The following is a 22,774-nucleotide window of genomic DNA, read 5'->3' on the forward strand; positions in this document are numbered from 1 at the left end:
AAATATTCAGAAGGGGTTTGTTACAGTGAGAGCTGTGAAGATGTGGAATTCTCTCCCTGAATCAGTTGTACAGGCTGATACATTAGATATCTTTAAGAAGGGGTTGGATGGCTTTCTGGCAAGTGAGGGAATACATGGTTATGGAAGATAGCTCATAGTACAAGTTGATCCAGGGGCTGGTCCGATTTTGGAGTCAGGGAGGAATTTTTTCCCCCTCTGAGGCAAATTGGAGAGGCTTTTTTGCCTTCCTCTGGATCAACTGGCAATTAGGCAGGTTAAAAAAAGTTAAAAGGTTGAACTTGATGGTCGTGTGTCTTTTTTAAACCTATGTTACTATGTTTAATTGTTCTACAATTGACTTTTTGGATTTGAAGTTGTCAAAAGTTGTAAAATAAAAAGTACTGTATTTAGAAAAAAATCATCTGGAAATTCTTTACTAAGAGCAGATTCGTGCCATCCAAATCATGTTTTTAGAGCCGTACCCATTGGACAGTTTCAATGTTTGAGGTTAAAATGTAGTACCGACAATGAATTTGTTTTGCAATCAATTGATTTGAGAGATCGGTTTTTGGCTCGTGGATATCCTTTACAATGTTTGAAGGAAGCATTTATGAGAGCCTTTAGGGAAAACAGGCACAATTTATTACATAGAAAAAACATAGTAAGAAAGCTTCAAGTCTTGCAAAAATTGACAACATACCACTTGCCTTCTGTGATGTATTCTGGTAAACTGTGCTGTGGGCAAACTTTGTGCATCCGCTTTTGATAGTATGCACATTATGAAATGTTAAGAAATGTTAAGATCAGTCCAATATATAGAGAATCATTCAGTTACAACAAGAACATGTTTTGTTAATTTTTTAATGAATTAATTTGATTCAATTACGCAAAATTATATCAAATTAAATTAAATTAGACGTTATCCAATTGTTTAAATATGATCAGCACAATAAATTGTTTTGGTTGATTAATTCATTTATTTACTATTAATTTAATGGTCTTTTGACCTAATTAACTAATTAATCTGATTAATTACATTTTAATTTATCCAGTTATTATTCAATTAATCAAATCTGTATAAACTTCCCATTTTATGCGTTGAAAATACATTAATAATCATTAGTCACTGCACTATGCGTTTTAGTAATTTATTTATTCTAAAAGCAAACAATGGGAAACAGAGTTGTTCTTTTGAAGTGACGCTAAGGGGCAGATTTATCAAGGGTCGAATTTCGAAGTACAAAAAACATCGAAATACGACCATCGAACTAAAAAACTTCGAATTTGACGTTTTTTCAACAAATTTGGCAATCCTGCAGTCAAACGATTTTAGCGATCGATCGAAGGATTTTCCTTTGACCTCTAAAGACTTAGAAAATGGTTGTAGAAAGTTCCCGTAGGCTAACATAGCACTTCGGCAGGTTTCATTTCGCGAAATATTGAAGTCGAAGTTTTTTTAAAAAGACAGTACTTCGATTATTGAATGGTCGAATATTCGAACAATTTTTACTTCGAATCGAAGTCGAAGTAAATTCGAAGTCGTAGTATCCTATTCGATGGTCGAAGTATCCAAAAAATTACTTTGAATTTCGAATTTTTTTACTTAGAAAATTCCCTCTAATTCACTTCGACCCTTAGTAAATCTGCCCCTTAGTATTCTATAGTTTACGTTGTATATTTATTACGGCTATTTTGTATATCTTCCACTTTTAAACTTTGTATACATTTTGCTTTTACTACTTCCTTTTCCATTTGCAATAGATTTTCACTTTGTAAACTTGTACCCTGGAATTATTCCATATGATATTCTGTATTTATGGTGTTAAATCTTGAACAAGACCCCACGTCACAACCTTTGGTAGATGGACTTGTAACCGTTCTATTCACATCTGTGTGCATAAGGAGTGTGTGCTCATTTCTTCAGTTATCGATATATTAACATTCCCTGCATATAATATAAACAAAAATGCATATCAATACACAATTCATTGAAGGGGTGGCTTTAAAAATTAAATGTCCTTTGAATTTGCTATTCCCTATTTATCAAATATGTTTTCGTAATGATCTATAACAGGGCTGTCCAACTGGCGGCCCGCGACACCACTTTACATGGCCCTCCACATCAAAGTCTGCCTGCTGTGTCTGCTTACCATTTGTAAATTTTAAAAGGTATCACTACAGAGATTAACTGGCCCCTGCATAGTTTAAACCTGAAATTCACACTGTAATCCCCTGTATTGCTCACACTTGTGACACCTCTATTGTCCACATCCTAAAGGCCTGTACTGTTCAAACCTGAGACCCAGACTGAAACTGCCCACATTGTTCACCTGTTCACACTTTATTCAAAATGCTAATGGAGCACCAGCACTGTGTCACTGTATGTAGTACATAGACTGGTCCTGATTTTCCTGTCTCCTGCTCTGTTCTGCCTTCCCTATGCTCCCTGTGTGTCATACTTTGCCTGCTCTTTGCACCCTGTGTTTGCCATATTCTGCCTGACCTATGATCCCAATGGAACATAAGCCTGGTATTTGTTCTTGTGGTTTGTTAGCATTTGAAAATGATTGTTAGGGGACCCTAAGGTGTTTAATCATATGCTGGGGTACTGCATTATACACAGGCATATGGATTTAAGGGTATGTCTTAATATGACAATTTTTTTAACATAAGAAAATGTACAACACTTTTTCATTTATATTACTGACCCCTGTACCAGCAAGCCCAGTAGCAATCCATAATACAGCCCAACCTGTACCTGTGGCAGTAGCCATCCATCATACTGCCCCCCCATACCTGTGGCAGTAGCCATCCATTATACTGCCCCCCATACCTGTGCCAGTAGCCATCCATTATACTGCCCCCCATACCTGTGCCAGTAGCCATCCATTATACTGCCCCCCCATACCTGTGCCAGTAGCCATCCATTATACTGCCCCCCATACCTGTGCCAGTAGCCATCCATTATACTGCCCCTCCGTACCTGCACCAGCAAGCTCAGCAGCCATATATCATACAGCCCTCCAGCAGCCATCATATTGTCCCCAATCTTTACCTGTGCCAGCAACAGCCAAAAATAAATTTGATCACATCAAATTGCCCCCAAGTATTTATGTACCTGTGCCAGTGTCCAGCCCAGCAGCAACAGCAAACATATGGCCCCCGGCCCAAATCTGTACCTGGCTGTGTCAGCAGGAAGCTTCACACTTTCACAGTAATAGAAAGAATGTCTTCAGTTCAGTGCAACTATGCAAGTCTGAGAGCAGCAAGCGCGAGCCACACCAAGCAGGCCGCCAGTTCTCTGCCTCTCTCTGTCACCCAACACATCAGTGATGTCATTGACGCATATACACATGTCGCGCTGCACTGCCGCACCACACAGAAGGAGCTATTACTTGCTGGCAAGAGGGAGAAGTTGAAGGAGGGGGGTTCCACCCGACTGAGTGACCATGATTACTGAAACAAATGATCAAATGCTTGAAAAAATGAAAAAAAAAAAACCCCATTAAAAGTGCGCCCCTCAATGATGGCGCCCTAGACAGCCACCTACTCTGCCTACCCCTAGTTCCAGCCCTGATCCCTGCAGTGAGCACTAACCATCTGTTTCTTTGGTGTGCTATTAATTTGTACATGGTCTTGTGATAACATGGGTGTGGTTTAAAGTGGGTGTGGTCTAAAAACAGGGAGTGGCTAACATTGGCTTCCATTATCGTCCCTCCACCATGTAGATTAGAAAAATTACGGCAGCACTGATCTATAATAACTAAATATACTGAGTTTACGTGCAACTAAGGGTGAGTCTCCCATTACACAGGTGTGCCTATAGGTAACCAAGAGGACAGTGCAATATTTGACAGGATATCAGCAGTGTGTGTGTACAGCCCTTGTATTTCTGGCTAGCAGCGTATTTCTTCATAGATAATCTGGTGCAGTATATTTCTTTGTTGTGCTTTTTCTCTGGTTTCAAAGATGTTTAATGAATACATTTATCACTGTGCTTTATTCCTAATTAGGTTTAACGTATTTCAGAATGGACACATCACAGGGGAATTCTCAGCCTCCGGCTGTTACTTGTAAGGGGAAACTTCATCCAAAAATGTCCCTTTGCATAATGAAAGAAAAGATTTAATTATATTGTACTTGTATAAACATTTATCTGCCCTCTTCTATTCTCTGCGCTACTGATTCTGATTACATTGTTGCAGAACCAAGCTTGCTTAACAGACCTTAGAAGTATGCAAGGCACAACTCCAATTTCTATGGAACAATGGGGAAAATATGGAAAAATGCAACAAAAACATCTATATGTACCACCTTGAAGGAGAATATATATAAGATTCTTTTTGAATGGTGCCATACCCCAGCATTGCTGCATAAATTGTTCCCAGAGACTTCAGCTGCCTGCTGGCAATGCCATCAAAGCCCAGCGTCATTGTTCCATATTTACTGGACATGTCCAATCACAACACCGCTCTGGGATATGACAACGTACATACGATCAAGGATCACTTGCCTTACAATTGAGAAGGATCCGTTAACCCACTTGTTGGGCCTACCACTTGAAAACGTCGGTAAGCGCACCCAAAAAGTTGCTCAAAGCATATTAATGGGCACGAGGTGCTTGATTGCAGCCCGCTGGAAAGTTCCTACGGCCCCAACAACGTCAGAACTGGTGAACAACATACAGCAAATAAGGAGAATGGAATATCTAACTGCCCTTTTACATGATACCTCCATGCCTTTTATGGAAGACGGGCACCTCTGGGACTCGTATCAGGACCAATTACAACATCATATGGGATAATGGTGAAAGAGACTATAACAAGGGGTACAAGGTTTTACCTTATTAGCAAAAAATCTCAGGGCCGAACCACCGCACATACCCAACATTGGGAACATGAAGCCGTAGACATAAATCTTGCAAACCTTAACAATATCAATTCATTCTTAAAATAGTCTGAAGTGTAGAGTGTCCCTTATATTGATGTGTCAACTTTTTGAAACATAACGGATATAAAAAGTATCTTCGGTGATATATGGTAACATTTTGGTTCGCTTTTTATTTTATTTTGTTATTATTCAATTATGGCTTCTTTCTTTGTGTACCTTTTCTTTTCTTTAATTTGTTTGCTATTACCTTGATATTTTTTCTCTCTGTGTTTTGTGATTAAAAACCAATAAAAATATGGTTTAAAAAAAAAGTATGCTAGGCACATTGGGAGCTGGAGTTTAGTTTTAAAGGAGACCTGGCTTTTGTTACATTATTTCATGAGTCAGAACCAGCAGTGCAGAAGGGACAGACAGATAATACTTTGAACTGCAATTACATTCACAAATATGGTTTAAACCATTGAACATTGTGTATTGGAAAGTTAATTATGATGTCATTGTTTTTCATTATGCAAAAAGAATTTGAGTGGAGTTTCTCTTCCCCCCTTTAACTCATCTCTTACACTTCCCAGAATGAGTCTACCTAGGGACAAAGGTTATAACCAGTGCTCCATGTTCCCCCTCCAATCCTCCAGCTCCAGCTTTTCAACTGCTGACATATTGTGGGACAACTAAGTTATCTATGAAGCCCCTGGGCAGCTATGAGGCTATGAAAGGGGTTGTTCACCTTTATAATAACTTTCGAATTACTATTTCTAAGCAACTTTTCAAATGGCCTTCATGTTTTTCAATTATTTGCCTCCTTTGTTTCCAATTCTTTCCAGCTTTCAAATGGGGGTCACTGACCCCATCTAAAATAAAAAAAAACTCTGTAGGGCAACACATTGATTATTTTTATTGCTACTTTTTATTACTCCTGGTTCTATTCAGGCCTATCCTATTCATATTCCAGTCTCTTATTCAAAGCAATGCATGGTTGCTAGGGTAAGTCAGATGCTAGAAACCAGATTGCTGAAATTGCAACTGGAGAGCAGATGAATAAAAAGCTAAATAGTCATACAAGACCCTTAGAGATATCCAGGTGACCCTCCATAAATTTATTTGGGCCCGAAAAAGACACAGAATTTCCAAATCTGTCCTTACAACATCAACGGACAATGGTGGCTTGGGTGTACCCACACTTCAAACATATTATGAAGCAGCCCAACTACGTCAACTTCTAGCTTGGTCACATTGGGTCCCACCAAACAAATGGGGTCAAATTGAAAATACGTACTCCACAGATAGACATCTTAACTCGAGAATTTGGAGGCACATAAAACTAGCGAATTTACAACAGTCACTACTGAGCTCAACCTTACTCACACTGCAAATTTGGAACAAGCTAAAAAGTAAACATAATTTAGCATCTTTATACTCCTTAAATACGATATATCTGAATCACCCGAGCTTCCCACCAGGACTTAATACCCATTTCTGCAATAAGTGGCTCATGACAAATCTCCACACTGTTAAAGACTTACTACATGAGGCATCATGCACCATGCTACCCTATATGAAAATAACCGAAAGAGCACCAGATGCACACATCAGAATGTTTGAATACTTCCAGCTAAGGCACTTCATACAAGCTTATGCCAAACATAGGCTACATACACCCCCAACGTCATTCGAAAACATAGCACTACAAGGTTTACCTCAAAAAGGATTAATATCTCGACTTTACCGACTTTTAAATGATCAAGCCGAAGATTCCCTTCCACAACACTCCTATATAGTCAAATGGAACAACATAACATAGCAAACACTGACGAATGACGATTGGTATCAGATCTGGAGAAATGCCAAGAAAATGGTAACCTGCACCAAACAAAGGGAGCATATATACAACATCATGATGTTCTGGTACCAGACACCAGAAAAATTAAAAAAAAAATTCCCAAATTCACCTTCAAATTGCTGGAGAAGTTGTGGACATAGAGGGACTCTGGAACACATATTTTGGGACTGCAATATAATCCAACCGTTTTGGGATAATGTATCCTTATTATTAAATGAAGTAATGCCATTTCCAATCCCAAAAGACATCACAACATTTCTACTAGGGAAACCAATCCCACACCTACCCAGGCAATCACAAAAATTAGCTAATCATATCCTCACTGCGGCTAGATTGACAATTGCCAGGAATTGGAAATCCGCTATATCCCCTACCATCACTGAAGTACTGCAGAGAACCAATGCAAACAGAGAATTTGAACTTAGAATTGCATGGATACAAAATCAAGTCCAACAACATCTAGACACTTGGGACATCTGGGAAATATGTGGACTGATGGATATTCTATGTATGTACCATATATTCTATGTATGTAATTCATGTGATGTAGTTGTATAATCACAGTTACTTTACAGTGCTACGCAATATGTTGGCGCTATATAAATACATGTTAATAATAATAAAATAATATTCACCCTCCATTGGCCTCAACCCCGGCTATCACTTGTTGACTCTGCAACCTCCATAGTGATGTTCTTTTAGATTGGTGAACCCGTGTTTTGCTATAATTTTGTCCTTACCTCACGCATTTAATTCAAAACTGGGCGCATACCTGTTCTATCTTCCTTTCCCCTTTCTCCCCCCTTTTCTTTCCCTCTTATTTCTTCTCCCCCTTCCCTACTCTACCTTTTTCAAGTTCCCTCTCTTTGTCTTTGAATCTAGATAAAAATTAGAGCCTCTTCAGCTGTACACACAGTTAATCTGTTTTGTGATATTATTGATTATCCATCGATACTTACATGACATATGCTTATCCTTAACAATGTTGATGATCAGTGCATTCTACATGTATGACTGTATCTTTTTTTTCTGCTCTCTCTCTAATAAAATTATAAGTTACAAAAAAAAAGCTAAATAGTACAAAACTACAAATAATAAAAAAAGTTAACAACACCTTCAATATCCCTTGGAGATAGTTGGACAGGCCTGATATAAAACATACAAGCCACAGTCACTGCCATGTATCAGTATGGGTAGTCACTATGAAAACCTTAGGTTAGGACCATATCAGAAAATTAATGGATCCTATGAATTACAGTAATTAGTTCAAATCTTTTTCGGGTTAACATTTCTAGTATATGTTTAGTACCCAGTAGTATTTATAAAACAGATGGAGGAATTGTAGATTCAGGTCATGATGTTTGGGAACACAGAAAGGGTAGTGTGTCTCTTTCTCTTAACAATACAAGTGGATGCTAGCCACTTATACAGGGAATGTCTAACCAGTAGTGTCTTTGTGTGTTTATTTCAGTAGGTGGCAGGAGCATCACAGGCCTAAAAGCCTGGAGTGCATGCACCAGGTTGATTGGCCAATGCCTTCATTAACCACTTGAACTGTAGATTTAATTTTAACAAATATAGACGTCTTCCTTTTTTTAAGCATGATCCAATTTGTAGGTCTGGGCCCTGGGGCTTTAGAGAAGCAAGGACCTCCACTGGCTGGTTGCATAGTTAAATGTTTTATTTGGAATTGTTCATAGTGAAGATCATTACAACATTGAATTAATCTTACTTATAAAATGAAAGAACAAGCTCAGTGAGGCATTTGAGCTATTTCAAAGTCCAAAACTGCAATCTCTGCAGTTGCGATAAAGTGTATGCAACAGATTAGGCATCTCTGGGGAGGAATGCTTCTTAATAATGCAATGTAGCATACATACCTTTAATGTATTTTCACCTTCCTCAGGATAAGATAGCAGATCAATTAGGCTACTTTCACTTAGACACACATGTTGTGTTGATGGTTGAATGTAAATTGTTTACAATCTCATCTACTATTGTATTGTATTACAGGTATGGAACTGGAACCTGTTATCCAGAATAGTCAGTACCTGGGGTTTTCCGGATTATACATCTTTCTGTAAATTGTGCAGGATGCCTTTCCTTCTCCTTTAATTATCTCTTGGTTTGGATCAAGTACAAGGTGCCAATATATTATTACAGTGAAAAAGGAACTATGGATTAAAATATGGATTATTTGTATAAAATTGAGTCTATGCGAGACAATCTTTCTGCAATTCAGAGCTTTCTGGATAATGGCTTTCCAGATAACGGATCCCATACCTGTACTTTGAAACTGCAGTAAAACGGCAGCTACTGTTTTTTGCAAGGGGATAAAAATGTATCTGCATTATACATTCTAAATGTAAGATCTCCCATAAATGACACAGTTAACATATCCCTTGTGGTTTATGTGCAAGAACCAATAAACATAGATTACATAGTTTAAACCTGCATTAACCCGACCCTCCGTCACCGCTAAATGATCTTCTGTACTGTTTCAGTGACGCTGGTCTGGGGGCGGCGTGATCCTTCAACAGGCTAATTACGAATGAAAACAGGAATTCAACCTATGGAAGGATCGCTCCGCCATCAGCCCAGCTTCACTGAAACAACTCGGTAGATCCATTAGTAGTGTCGGCGGTCGGCTGCACACAGGTTCACAGGGCTGTGGGCGGCTTTTAGGTGAACTATTCCAGGTGCAGCATTTACTTGATACTGACACGTTCCTATGATTTTTATTGGAGTGTGTCAGTATTGCTTTAAGTCAGCCCATGTATGGGACAGATTTCATATTGTAGTGCATTTTTAGACAAAAATCCACCCTGTTTGCTAATATAGGTGAATTACTTTTGCCAGTGTTCATAATATAGGACTTAATCAGTTGTTTCTCCACCGGTGGAAAATCGCTGGTGAAGCAACTTTGGAAGTAACATTAGACTTAGCCTACCCAAACAAAAAAAAAATCACCTTGCGCCTATGTAGAGGGCCAGAAATTTTGTGGCCTACGTGGTGGAGGGGCGATAATGGAAGCTAGTGTTAGCCACTCACTGTTTTTAAACCACACCCACTTTAAACCAACCCATTTCACCACAAGAGCATGTCCACATTAATGGTGGTAGCACACCAACATACCCTTGAATCCATATGCCTCCTCCTCCCCTGTGGATAACATAGCAACACCCAGCCCCTAACAACAATTTCCAAATGCTGACAAATCCCCAGAACAAACCCTACCAGCCTTACCTCCCAAAGGTAGCATAGGACAGGCAGAGCATGGCACACACAGGGAGCATAGGACAGATAGAATATGGCACACACAGGGAGCATAGGACAGGCAGAGTATGCTACACACATGGAGCATAGGACAGGCAGAGCATGGCACACACAGGGAGGATAGGAAAGGCAGAGTATAAAACACACAGGGAGCATAGGGCATGCAGAATACAGCAGGAGACAGGGAAAGCTAGCTAGCTAGATGAACAGTTCATACTGTGCTACATACAGTGACACAATGCTGGTGCCCCAAGCAGTTTATATGAGGTGTTAACAGTACAGGGCTTTAAAGGTGTGAAGAGTACAGGTAAGGGATCCGTTATCCAGAAAGCTCAGAATTACGTAAAGGCTGTCTCCCATAGGCTCCAGTATAATCAAATAATCCAGATTTTTAAAATGTATTCCCTTTTTCTCTATAGTAATGAAACAGTAGCTTGTACTTGATCCAAACAAAGATATAATTATTCCTTATTGGAGGCAAAACCAGCCTATTGGGTTTATTTAATGTTTACATGATTTTCTAGTAGACTTAAGGTATAAAGATCCAAATTATGGAAAGATCCGATATCTGGAAAACTCCAGGTCCCGAGCATTCTGGATAACAGGTCCCATACCTGTACAGTGCTTTAGGGGTGTGAACAACAGAAGGTTTACAGGTGTGAACAATGTAGGGGGGATTAACCCTTTAAGTGCCAGCAGAATTTCACATTTTGGTTACGCGAAATGCCAGCCGTTTTTGAAACATTTTGTGCTCTCTCACTTTAGGGGCATTTTCTGAGGGGAAACCTATAGTTTACCTAGGAAAACTATACATTGTTTTTTCGGTAGAAACTGAGCTTTCTAAATCTGCCTGAGTTTTCATGTATTTCCACCTGTGCAAAAAAATTTATAGTGCTAAATACCAAAAAAAAATGAAAAATTACCATTTTTCATCGTATATCAATTTATACCAGAAAAATATTTCATTTTAGGGATGAAAATCCAACTGATTTGGAAAGCCTTATGTCTCTCGAACGTGCCAATACCAGATATGTATAGTTTTAGGGAGATTTAGGATTTCTGTACAGCAAAAACTCCCGGCAGTATATTACCGAATTTTGAAAGCACTAAGGCAGAAAACGGCATGCTTTAGATTCCAAGGCAAAAAATCCTGAAACCGTAGGTTTACCCCAGAAAACCATACATTTTTGAAAAGTACACATTCTGCCGATTACAAAATGGGTAACTATGTCTCTCTACTCCCAACTACCAAACATAAAAGCTTGTCTGTAAATAGCGGTTTTTCAAAAAAAAATTCAAAATTCTGAAAAATCATTTCAAAGGTTTTATTTTGCCGCTCCGCATATCCCAAACTATATTAGGTACCAAGAAAAAGCACCTGAAATATGATTGCCAGGGGTCCACTGAACAGTTTGATACCCATTATGCATAGGTTTACCAAAGTATCTGGCATTTAGAGACACCAATATGAAGTTAGCACATCCAAATTGATCAGGACTTTACTTCAGCTACTGAGAAATCAACACATTGACTGCATTTTTTGTGGGGTAAAAACACAGAAATATATGTTTACCCCCCAAACCCATATATTTTTGGAAAGTACACATTCTACTGAATCTAAAATGGGTACCCATGCCTTTCTGCTCCAAACTACTGAGTCGCAAGGCTTTCCCAAAATTGTCGGTTTTGGTGAAATATCTGAAAATTGCCTCAAACCTTCAACTTCCCAGCACCATATCGCCCATGTATCATTACGTACTAAGAAAAAGCACCCTAAATATGATTGCCAGGGTTCCTCTGAACATTTTGGTGGTCATTGTTCATAAGTTTACCAAAGTATCTGGCATTTAGAGGCCCCAAAATAAAGTTAGCGCATACAAACAGTCCCGTGGGTAACTTCAGCTAATGAAAGATCAACACATTGACTGCATTTTTGTGGGGTAAAAACACAGAAATATATGTTTACCCCCCAAAACCCATATATTTTTGGAAAGTACACATTCTACCGAATCTAAAATGGGTACCCATGCCTTTCTGCTCCAAACTACTGAGTCGCAAGGCTTTCCCAAAATTGTCGGTTTTGGTGAAATATCTGAAAATTGCCTCAAAGCTTCAACTTCCCAGCACCATATCACCCATGTATCGTTACGCACCAAGAAAAAGCACCCTAAATATGATTGCCAGGGTTCCTCCAAACAATTTGGTGGCCATTGTTCATAGGTTTACCAAAGTATCTGGCATTTAGAGGCCTCAAAATGAAGTTAGCGCATACAAATAGTCCTGTGGGTAACTTCATCTAATGAAAAATCAACACATTGACTGCATTTTTGTGGGGTAAAAACACAGAAATATATGTTTACCCCCCAAACCCATATATTTTTGGAAAGTACACATTCTACTGAATCTAAAATGGGTACCCATGCCTTTCTGCTCCAAACTACTGAGTCGCAAGGCTTTGCCACAATTGTCGGTTTTGGTGAAATATCTGAAAATTGCCTCAAAGCTTCAACTTCTCAGCACCATATCACCCATGTATCGTTATGCACCAAGAAAAAGCACCCTAAATATGATTGCCAGGGTTCCTACAAACAGTTTGGTGGCCATTGTTCATAGGTTTACCAAAGTATCTGGCATTTAGAGGCCCCAAAATGAAGTTAGTGCATACAAATAGTCCTGTGGGTAACTTCAGCTAATGAAAGATCAACACATTGACTGCATTTTTGTGGGGTAAAAACACAGAAATATATGTTTACCCCCCAAACCCATACATTTTTGGAAAGTACACATTCTACAGAATCTAAAATGGGTACCCATGCCTTATTGCTCCAAACTACTGAGTCGCCAGGCTTTCCCAAAGTTGTCGGTTTTGGTGAAATATCTGAAAATTGCCTCAAAGCTTCAACTTCCCAGTACCATATCACCCATGTGTCATTACGTACTAAGAAAAAGCACCCTAAATATGATTGCCAGGGTTCCTCTGAACATTTTGGTGGCCATTGTTCATAAGTTTACCAAAGTATCTGGCATTTAGAGGCCCCAAAATGAAGTTAGCGCATACAAACAGTCCCGTGGGTAACTTCAGCTAATGAAAAATCAACACATTGATTGCATTTTTGTGGGGTAAAAACACAGAAATTTATGTTTACCCCCCAAAACCCATATATTTTTGGAAAGTACACATTCTACAGAATCTAAAATGGGTACCCATGCCTTTCTGCTCCAAACTACTGAGTCGCAAGGCTTTCCCACAATTGTCGGTTTTGGTGAAATATCTGAAAATTGCCTCAAAGCTTCAACTTCTCAGCACCATATCACCCATGTATCGTTATGCACCAAGAAAAAGCACCCTAAATATGATTGCCAGGGTTCCTCCGAACAGTTTGGTGGCCATTGTTCATAGGTTTACCAAAGTATCTGGCATTTAGAGGCCCCAAAATGAAGTTAGCGCATACAAATAGTCCTGTGGGTAACCAGCTAATGAAAGATCAACACATTGACTGCATTTTTGTGGGGTAAAAACACAGAAATATATGTTTACCCCCCAAACCTATACATTTTTGGAAAGTACACATTCTACAGAATCTAAAATGGGTACCCATGCCTTATTGCTCCAAACTACCGAGTCGCAAGGCTTTCCCAAAGTTGCCGGTTTTGGTGAAATATCTGAAAATTGCCTCAAAGCTTCAACTTCCCAGCACCATATCACCCATGTGTCATTACGTACTAAGAAAAAGCACCCTAAATATGATTGCCAGGGTTCCTCTGAACATTTTGGTGGCCATTGTTCATAAGTTTACCAAAGTATCTGGCATTTAGAGGCCCCAAAATGAAGTTAGCGCATACAAACAGTCCCGTGGGTAACTTCAGCTAATGAAAAATCAACACATTGACTGCATTTTTGCGGGGTAAAAACACAGAAATATATGTTTACCCCCCAAACCCATATATTTTTGGAAAGTACACATTCTACGGAATCTAAAATGGGTACCCATGCCTTTCTGCTCCAAACTACTGAGTCGCAAGGCTTTGCCAAATTTGGCGGTTTTGGTGAAATATCTGGAAATTGCCTCAAAGCTTCAACATTCCAGCATCGTATTGTCCATGTATCATTACCAGCATAAAGCATCCTAAATATAAACATAGGGTTCTACTAAACAGTTTGATGCCCAATATGCATAGATATACCAAACTATGTGGCGCACAGAGACCCCCAAATGACAATATGTATAGACATTTTCACAGCTGACGCGCTGGCTGCTGCAATATAACCACTCGGTGTGTGTATTATGCAACATTAGACCACCTAACAGTACAGAGACCCCAGAAAACCATATATTTTCAGAAAGTACACATTCTGACGAATCCAATATGGGTAAATAAGTGTTTCTACTGCAAACTGCCAAACTGCAAAGCAATGCTGAACATAACGGTTTTTATCAAATTTCTGAAAATTGTCACAAAGCTTGAATTTTACCCCATTATATGCCCCACATTTCGTAACTTATCAGCATAAAACATCCTAAATATGAACGCCAGGGGTCTACTAAACACTTTGATGCCCAATATGCATAGATAAACCAAACTATGTGGCGCACAGAGACCCCCAAATGACAATAGTGTATATACATTTTCACGGCTGACGCGCGCTGGCTGCTGCAATATGAGCACCTGGTGTGTGTAATATGCGACATTAGACCCCCCTAACAGTACAGAGACCCCAGAAAACCATATATTTTCAGAAAGTACACATTCTGACGAATCCAATATGGGTAAATATGTGTTCCTACTGCAAACTGCCAAACTGCAAAGCAATGCTGAACGTAACGGTTTTTATCAAATTTCTGAAAATCGTCACAAAGCTTGAATTTTACCCCATTATATGCCCCACATTTCGTAACTTATCAGCATAAAACATCCTAAATATGAACGCCAGGGGTCTACTGAACACTTTGATGCCCAGTATGCATAGATATACCAAACTATGTGGCGCACAGAGACCCCCAAATGACAATAGTGTATATACATTTTCACGGCTGACGCACTGGCAGCTGCAATATAAGCACCTGGTGTGTGTATTATGCAACATTAGACCCCCCTAACAGTACAGAGACCCCAGAAAACCATATATTTTCAGAAAGTACACATTCTGACGAATCCAATATGGGTAAATAAGTGTTTCTACTGCAAACTGCCAAACTGCAAAGCAATGCTGAACATAACGGTTTTTATCAAATTTCTGAAAATTGTCAGAAAGCTTGAATTTTACCCCATTATATGCCACACATTTCGTAACGTATCAGCATAAAACATCCTAAATATGAACGCCAGGGGTCTACTGAACACTTTGATGCCCAATATGCATAGATATACTAAACTATGTGGCGCACAGAGACCCCCAAATGACAATAGTGTATATACATTTTCACGGCTGACGCGCTGGCTGCTGCAATATGAGCACCTGGTGTGTGTATTATGCGACATTAGACCCCCCTAAAAGTACAGAGACCCCAGAAAACCATATATTTTCAGAAAGTACACATTCTGACGAATCCAATATGGGTAAATAAGTGTTTCTACTGCAAACTGCCAGACTGCAAATCAATGCTGAACGTAACCGTTTTTATCAAATTTCTGAAAATCGTCACAAAGCTTGAATTTTACCCCATTATATGCCCCACATTTCGTAACTTATCAGCATAAAACATCCTAAATATGAACGCCAGGGGTCTACTGAACACTTTGATGCCCAATATGCATAGATATACCAAACTATGTGGCGCACAGAGACCCCCAAATGACAATAGTGTATATACATTTTCACGGCTGACGCGCTGGCTGCTGCAATATAAGCACCTGGTGTGTGTATTATGCGACATTAGACCCCCCTAACAGTACAGAGACCCCAGAAAACCATATATTTTCAGAAAGTACACATTCTGACGAATCCAATATGGGTAAATGTGTGTTTCTACTGCAAACTGCCAAACTGCAAAGCAATGCTGAACATAACGGTTTTTATCAAATTTTTGAAAATCGTCAGAAAGATTGAATTTTACCCCATTATATGCCCCACATTTCGTAACGTTTCAGCATAAAACATCCTAAATATGAACGCCAGGGGTCTACTGAACACTTTGATGCCCAATATGCATAGATATACCAAACTATGCGGCGCACAGAGACCACCAAATGACAATAGTGTATATACATTTTCACGGCTGACGCGCTGGCTGCTGCAATATAAGCACCTGGTGTGTGTAATATGCGACATTAGACCACCTAACAGTACAGAGACCCCAGAAAACCATATATTTTCAGAAAGTACACATTCTGACGAATCCAATATGGGTAAATATGTGTTTCTACTGCAAACTGCCAAACTGCAAAGCAATGCTGAACATAACGGTTTTTATCAAATTTCTGAAAATTGTCAGAAAGATTGAATTTTACCCCATTATATGCCCCACATTTCGTAACGTATCAGCATAAAACATCCTAAATATGAACGCCAGAGGTCTACTGAACACTTTGATGCCCAATATGCATAGATATACCAAACTATGTGGCGCACAGAGACCCCCAAATGACAATAGTGTATATACATTTTCACAGCTGACGCGCTGGCTGCTGCAATATAAGCACCTGGTGTGTGTATTATGCGACATTAGACCCCCCTAACAGTACAGAGACCCCAGAAAACCATATATTTTCAGAAAGTACACATTCTGACGAATCCAATATGGGTAAATAAGTGTTTCTACTGCAAACTGCCAAACTGCAAAGCAATGCTGAACATAACGGTTTTTATCAAATTTCTGAAAATTGTCAGAAAGCTTGAATTTTACCCCATTATATGCCCCACATTTCGTAACGTATCAGCATAAAACATCCTAAATATGAACGCCAGAGGTCTACTGAACACTTTGATGCCCAATATGCATAGATATACCAAACTATGTGGCGCACAGAGACCCCCAAATGGATATATAGTAGATAAAATTTACAAGGCAAAACAAAATAAGGCAGTAAAGGGTGAAATGCAAAAAAATCCAATAAAACCACAAAAATCAATGTTTTTTTTCCAGACTAGTGTTATCGGCCATCAGAATCACAGTTTGAATATTTTAGATGGGCCAAACAGGTTATACGGCTAGAAAAAAGTGAACACAATATATGCAGAGCTGAAAATGCAATAAAATGGCTAAAAATTAAATAAAATGGCTAAAAATGCACCAAAATACCCAAAATTGCAATATAATCACCGAAATAACATACAAAAGGTATTGCACAGTACGGTTAGCGAATACGCTATGCGTAATGGCAATAAAACATTTTTTTCAGCCAAAAAAAGAAACGATGCGATAAGAAAAAAAAAAAAAAAGCCACAATGCCATGTATGTGCGTGTGCGTGTGTACAAATGGTAAATTACATGTTATGTGCGCGTGTGTGCGTGTGCACATGTGTGTAAGTGCAGTGAGTGTAAGTGACCCCCCCAATCCCCAAAAATGTATGTGTAAGTGTGTGTAAGTGTGAATCTAAGTGTGTATTACTGTAATAAGTGTGTGTTGGTGTGTTTGTGTGTGTAATTGTTGCACTAACCTGAAAAAGTCGCTGGAGACTGTTGCAGGCGATCAGGAAGAGCCCCTGGAAGACATCTGCCTCGTGGTTCCTGTCTGTGTGCTGTGGGGGCGGAGATCGTCGATCCGGTGTAGGCTGCAGCAGCAGGACACGTAAGTAACACGTGCCTGCTGCTGTTTTTGGGCCCCTGGGCGATCGCGCCCCAGGGGCCACTCGATCCCCTGCTCTGCTCGTTGCCTAGGGGCAGGGGATCGAGCAGGAACGGAGCGAGCGGCTCTAACAGCCGCTCCTCCGCTCCTGAACCAGGAATTGCTGCAGAACGTAGAATCTACGTTCTGTGGCATTTCAAGTACCTTTGCCACAGAACGTAGATTCTACGATCTGTGGCATTTAAAAGGTTAATAATGTGAACAATGCAGGATTTTACTGTCTGAATTTGAGTTGTAAACAATGCAGGGGCTAGTTAATCTTAGTATTTACACCTTTTAAACTTTACACAAGGTAAGAAGTCACAGCAGACAGACTTTCATGTGGGGGCCACACAAGAGGAGGGCCTGCAGGCCACTAGTTGGACAAAACAGTGTAGAGAAGCCCAATGGCAGTAAAAATAAACACATTACACCTTGTTTTTCACATACATTTATTTGAGAACTCAAAAACAGTTCTTAATCCAATAAAATTTTTGTTGATTGAATAAAAATCATAATATACAATTTAACACATTAGTGAATAGTACAATATGCATTGTGATTTAGTAATGTTTTAATATAAAACACAGAATAAATAAATGCAAAATAAAAACACATTTCAGCCTATTCAAGAATTCCAAATAAAATCTATATGAGAATGGGTCATATAGCTCCTTGAACTGGTACATTAAAGGGGTCTATTTATCTTTCTGTGTAAAACAATTAACACCAGATAAAAAGGTGCAACAAGCTCTGAAAAATAAATGGTGAATGTTTCAAGGTGTTTTTGTTACACCATACCGGATTTGATGCTGTTATTTTACGCCACTTCAAACATCACATACTGCATTAAAATCAATGGGAATAATTCAAGTGGAAAATAAGTTTCAGCAGAAAAAAACATGCACACTGCGGAAAAAAACGCAGAAAGAACCCACGAAGAATGAACAGCTTATTTTTCCATATTTCAAATGGCAGCTTCTGTTTACACTGGATTTTTACACAGAGGTGCACGACCTCAACACACAGCTTCATAAATGAATCATGGGGCAGAATTCGGTCGAAGGGTCGAATTCGAATTTTTGAGTTTTTTTATGGCCAAAACTGTGAAATTCAACTAGGGAGTTGTTAAAATTTGAATCAAGTTTTTCTAAAAAATCAAATTTGATTTTCGAGATTTATCATACACTGGCCCTTTAAGAACTCAAATTCGACTCAAAATCGCCACCTTAAACCAGCCAAATTGCTGTTTTAGCCTATGGTTGTTTGCAGTCTTCCTGACATTCAAGTTTTTTTCAGAGAAAATTCTAATCGAGTTTGCGGGTCGATCATATTCACCCGAGTTTCAAAAATTAGATTTTTTTTAATAAATTGCAATTGGTCGAATTGGTCATGGGAGTTTTAAATAACTCCCATGAACTCGAAATTCGACCCTTGATAAATCTGCCCCCATATACACAGTGATGGCTGGTGATGCGTAGTGTATTTTGTCGCCATTTTTTTTACACATTACAATTCAGTAAAATTAGGCCCCTAATTTTACTGAAGAAACCGAAAAGCAATAACGACAAATTATCACCCCAGCCATAAGGGGCCATTGAAAGGATTTCATGAATTCTTTTTTAGTTATTTGCTTGCAAATAAAATGAAACTACCTAATGTAATAAAAGGCATGATATTTACAACTGGTCTTGTAACTCATAGCAACCAATCATTTTTTTAAACAGACCCATAAATACTACCAGCTACTTAATCATATAGACAAACTGTTGGATTGCATTACATTAACCATGTTCTGCAATGGGTGTATTTCATTTCCAAAGAACTTCAAAAACAATTTACTCATAGTTTACTTTGTAGAATTTAAAATCAAATGCAAAAATAAATTTTTGCAAAAGAATCCACTTTAAAACAAGTGCCCTAAAACGAATTACAAAAAAGAATCCCACATAGTATAAAGTAGTAGGGTCCAACTAGCCTCTGAGACAAAGCCACACTGTATTACCAAGGGGAAGGCATAGAGTAGATAAGTAGGATGAAAAATTTCTTGCTACTCAGAGAGAGATGTTTTGAGAACTGATGGCAGTGGAGGTCAACACATAAACAGTAAGAGGGTAAGAATGAAAAACAGAATAGGATAAAATTAAATATGGTGATGGAAGGGTACAACAAGAAAGAATAAGCAAAACTTAGAGAAGAAGAAAGAAGGAAAGAGGATAGAAGAAGGTATAAAACAGAAAAAAAGAGAGAGACAAAAGTGCAGAAGAATTGGTAGAAAAGCAGGAGCCCAAGAAAGAAAATCAGTAGAAAATTAAAGCAAAATGAGTAGGCAAGGAATTGGACACAAAAGTACGGAATAGGCATAGAAGAAAGATGGGTTTTGGGGAAGTAAAAAGATTATTATTTTGTCAAGAGGACCTATTGCTTTTGGTTCACTGGCACCCCAGATAGCTTGATAAAGACAAAGATTAATAAACATTTACAGGGGGCCAAAAATAGAATTTTTCAAGATTTATTATACCCCGATGCTGCAAAAGCCCAAATTCGAAAATCCGCCATCTCAGACACTTCAAGGTCATGTATAAGTCAATGGGAGTGGCACCTACTGTATCTCAATTTGAAGTTATCATGGTCTGGGCCGGGTTTTAGATTTTTCAGGCTTTTTGTGCAAGAAGTCTGAAAAATGTGTCCGATTCGGGTTTTCACTCAGCAGAGTGTAATAACTTGTGGCAAGTAAAGCTATAGGCTAGCTCTTACACAAATGTATACTGTAAATACATGTTTCCAGAAGAGCACTGTCAGAACATAATTGTGAACACATATATGGTATATACAGTGTAAGTAATAAGATAATGAATAGTGATGGGCGAATTTGCGCAGTTTCGCTTCGTCGAAAAATTCGCGAAACAGCGAAAAAAAATTTTGACGCCGGCGCCCGTTTTTTCGAAAAAAATTTTTTGACGCCGGCGAATTTTTCCCACGAATTTTCGCGGGCGTTGCGCGAATTTATTCACTGGCGGCGAATTGCGCAAATTCGCCGCAAATTCGCACCTGCCGAATAAATTCGCCCATCACTAATAATGAAATACATTTTTATAATTGTATCTGTTTGTAATAGTATGGCAAGCATACCATAATCATTTTTATGGTAATTGCACTGAAGTGAATCTATTGTTACTGAAGCTGGATGACGTGAATCATGACATTGCTAAAATAGGTCACCTTGAAGCTAATCTTTATGTTTATTAAAGGGGAAGTCCTTAAATAACTTTACATGGATTTTCAGCACACACACACACATACATACACACACATCACTAACTATATATATATATATATATATATATATATATATATATATATATATATATTTATATATATATATATATATATATATATATATATATATATATATATATATATATAGCACAGCACTCACGATACGTAGATTCACCTTGCCTGGGTGCACCCACGGTATCAAGCATACAATCCTCCAAAAAAGCAGCCGCACTCACAGGGCTTATCCAAACGTTTAAATGCTTTTATTTAGAAACTAACGTTTCAGCTGAGTTGCAGCCGAAATGCTAGTTTCTAAATAAAAGCATTTATACGTTTGGATAAGCCCTGTGAGTGCGGCTGCTTTTTTGGAGGAATATATATATATATATATATATATATATATATATATATATATATATATATATATATATATATATATATATATATATATATATATATATATATATATATATATATATATATATATACAGTGGTGTGAAAAACTATTTGCCCCCTTCCGGATTTCTTCTTCTTTTGCATGTTTGTCACACAAAATGTTTCTGATCATCAAACACATTTAACTTTTAGTCAAAGATAACACAAGTAAACACAAAATGCAGTTATTAAATGAGGGTTTTTATTATTTAGGGAGAAAAGAAATCCAAACCTGTGTGAAAAAGTAATTGCCCCCTGAACCTAATAACTGGTTGGGCCACCCTTAGCAGCAATAACTGCAATCAAGCGTTTGCGATAACTTGCAACGAGTCTTTTACAGAATTGTAAAATTCATCTTTGCAGAATTGTTGTAATTCAGCTTTATTTGAGGGTTTTCTAGCATGAACCGCCTTTTTAAGGTCATGCCACAACATCTCAATAGGATTCAGGTCAGGACTTTGACTAGGCCACTCCAAAGTCTTCATTTTGTTTTTCTTCAGCCATTCAGAGGTGGATTTGCTGGTGTGTTTTGCTGGGTGTTTTTGTCCTGCTGCAGCACCCAAGATCGCTTCAGCTTGAGTTGACGAACAGATGGCCGGACATTCTCCTTCAGGATTTTTTGGTAGACAGTAGAATTCATGGTTCCATCTATCACAGCAAGTCTTCCAGGTCCTGAAGCAGCAAAACAACTCCAGTCCATCACACTACCACCACCATATTTTACTGTTGGTATGATGTTCTTTTTCTACTTTTACGCCAGATGTAACGGGACGCGCACCTTCCAAAAAGTTCAACTTTTGTCTCGTCGGTCCACAAGGTATTTTCCCAAAAGTCTTGGCAATCATTGAGATGTTTTTTAGCAAAATTGAGACGAGCCTTAATGTTCTTTTTGCTTAAAAGTGGTTTGCGCCTTGGAAATCTGCCATGCAGGCCGTTTTTGCCCAGTCTCTTTCTTATGGTGGAGTCGTGAACACTGACCTTAATTGAGGCAAGTGAGGCCTGCAGTTCTTTAGATGTTGTCCTGGGGTTTTTGTGGCCTCTCGGATGAGTTGTCTCTGCGCTCTTGGGGTAATTTTGGTTGGCCGGCCACTCCTGGGAAGGTTCACCACTGTTCCATGTTTTTGCCATTTGTGGATAATGGCTCTCACTGTGGTTCGCTGGAGTCCCAAAGCTTTAGAAATGGCTTTATAACCTTTGAAATTGAACTCAGGTGTGATAAACCACAGTTAAGTTATTTTTTAACAAAGGGGGCAATCACTTTTTCACACAGGCCCATGTAGATTTGGA

Source organism: Xenopus laevis, chromosome 8L (assembly GCF_017654675.1).
Source record: "Xenopus laevis strain J_2021 chromosome 8L, Xenopus_laevis_v10.1, whole genome shotgun sequence".
Taxonomy (NCBI): domain Eukaryota; kingdom Metazoa; phylum Chordata; class Amphibia; order Anura; family Pipidae; genus Xenopus; species Xenopus laevis.